This window comes from Macadamia integrifolia, chromosome 5 (assembly GCF_013358625.1).
Source record: "Macadamia integrifolia cultivar HAES 741 chromosome 5, SCU_Mint_v3, whole genome shotgun sequence".
Lineage (NCBI taxonomy): Eukaryota > Viridiplantae > Streptophyta > Magnoliopsida > Proteales > Proteaceae > Macadamia > Macadamia integrifolia.
The window spans coordinates 36676581-36679080 of record NC_056561.1 but is presented as its reverse complement, the minus strand read 5'-3'; positions in this window follow the sequence as shown (position 1 = coordinate 36679080).

Genomic DNA, 2500 nt, shown 5'->3' with positions numbered 1-2500 from the left:
TGGCCCAAGTGTTGCCTAGATGTGCCCATGCTGCCCACAACTGTTGCCCAAGTGTGCAACCAAGTGTGCCTGTGCATGCTCTCGAATGCCCCAAGTGTCGCCTTAAATGTGCCTATACGTGCCCGCAAGTGTTGAATAAGTGTGTCTAAGCGTGCACCCAAGTGTAGCCCAAGTGTCGCTTAATTGTGCTCTTGAATGCCGCAAGTGTGCACATATACGTGCCCATGACAATGCCAACGCGTGCCCCCCTAAGGGTGCCTAAGTGCATATGAAGGCAGTGCACGAGGCGGCAGTACCGCACGCAGGGCCGCACAATGTGCGTGCATGGTGGCAGGCATGGCTGCACTACCGCGCGGAAGGCAGCTGGCATGGACGCAAAAGGCGTAGGCATCGCCGAGGGCAAGGTTGCACTAGCGCGCTAAGTCTGCTGGCGTCGAGGCAGGCTACCGCGCACATGGATGCGGGCGTTGCTGCAATACCGCACACACGGTTACACGCAACCTCGGGCACGGTTGGGGGTAAGGTTCCACTATCGCGCGCAGGGGTGCAGGCTACCGCGCGCACATGGCTGGGGGCAAAGGTGCACACCGCGCGTAAGGCGGCAGGCAACAACGCACATTGCTGCTGGAAAGGCTGCTCAACCGCACGAAAGGTGGTAGGCCCGGGTGCACATGGCGGATGGCAATGGTGCGGACAACGCTTCCACGCACATGGCTGCGACCACGGCTGCACAAGCCCCGCACATGGTTTGGCGCGTGGCAACACACGCCGCGCGGATGATTGCGCGCATGGCGCACATGACACGCAGATGGCTGCACAGTCGCGCCCAAGGTTACGTTCCACGCCGCACATTCCGCGCTTCTGGCCGCACTAACCCGCGCAATGTTGCTTGCATGGCCGCACATGCCGCGCCCCTTGCTGCCCTACGGCTCGCAAGATTGCGTGCATTGCTTCACACCGCCTCCCAGGTCGCATGCATGGCTGCATGTGCCACGCCCATCGCTTTGTCGTCGCGCGCTAGGTTTCGGGATTTACCGGAAGTGCCACGCAAGAGGTTGCAGGCACGGCTGCACCGCCGCGCGCAAGGTTGCGTTGCGTGGTCCACATGCACCGCCCATGAGTGCACTACCGCGAGCAAGTTTGCTGGCACGGCCTCCCATGCATCGATATTGGTGGCTGGCATGGCCGCACATGCCACGGGCTTTTCGGCACATGGCTCGCGTAAGGTTGCACGCATTGCCGCACCATCGATCCCAGGTCTAGTCCGCCGTGCGCATAGCCACACACACATGGCTCACACATGGGTGCTTCCGTGGCCCCCATGGCCCATGCAATAGAGGCTCCTTTGCGGCCTTTGGCTGCACACGAGGCACCGACTGCTGCACACGCCAAGGCCATGCCAGCACAACATTGTTTGGGTCTTTAAATCATATTGTGCGAAACATCCCTTTGGGTTAGAAAAGCCATGCAATTGGCTATTTGGCACCCAAAGTACAATCATTTTCACTTAAACCCCGCATTTCCATTTTTTTGGGTATTTCTCGTTATGTTTCAATCATAAAATAATAAAAAATATCAAAATATGTTGGAATGGTCCAATATTTTTTCAGAACATTCTATCAACCTTTGGAAGACATCCGAAATTTAGTTTTCAGAAAAATACATTAAAATGGATTTTTCATAGTTTTTTGAATTTAATATGTTTTTTAATATTAAAAAATTAATAAAAAAATAAATATTTATCCGAAGATGGTGATTTTTATATGAAAATAATCTTTGGATTGTTCCTTAATTTCTTACCAAGTTTCATTTGATTTGGATATTTGTAGCTCAAAAAATAGAATGGTATATTTTTGGGGGGTGGTCATGTCTCCTTCTGGAAATGGGCAAAGAATATAAGAGCTACCTTGAGGGAGGGGAGTGTCACTCCCAGGGTGGTTTTTGAGGGACCGCACTGAGGGGCAGCAGACAATGAGGGGGCATGGTAGGCAATCCGAAAAGAACCCATGGCATGGTAAAAGAAGTGAAATGGCACGTGGGTTTCGATGAGTTGGCCCTCGGTGTGCGCTGAGGCCTGCCACTGCGTGCGGCTGGACGCGCATGGCCGCCTGCCTTCCGTGCCATGTGCCCGCAGCTGCTGTAACGTGTGCCAGTGGTGGGAGAGCGTGCTCTACGAAGGTGGACGTGCTTGCGAATGGTGAGCCCTTCTATTATGCAACGCCGCCCCCTTCTTCCGCATGGCCTTGCCCGCCACCATAGGCTGCTGGGTGCACATGGATGGGTACCATGCACTGTCACGCCCCAACTTTTGATGCCACATGTGCCCCTCGACGCATAGCATTTCCAAGGAAGGTGTGGTTTGTGAGAACATGTACATGGCGCGTCCGTCCCGACAATCTTCCCCTCTGCTGCACACAGTTGCTTGCCAGTGTGTGCTGCTGGGCGCGAATGGCTGCCTGCCTTGCGCTGCAGTGCCTCCACATCTTGCGCCGCATGTGTC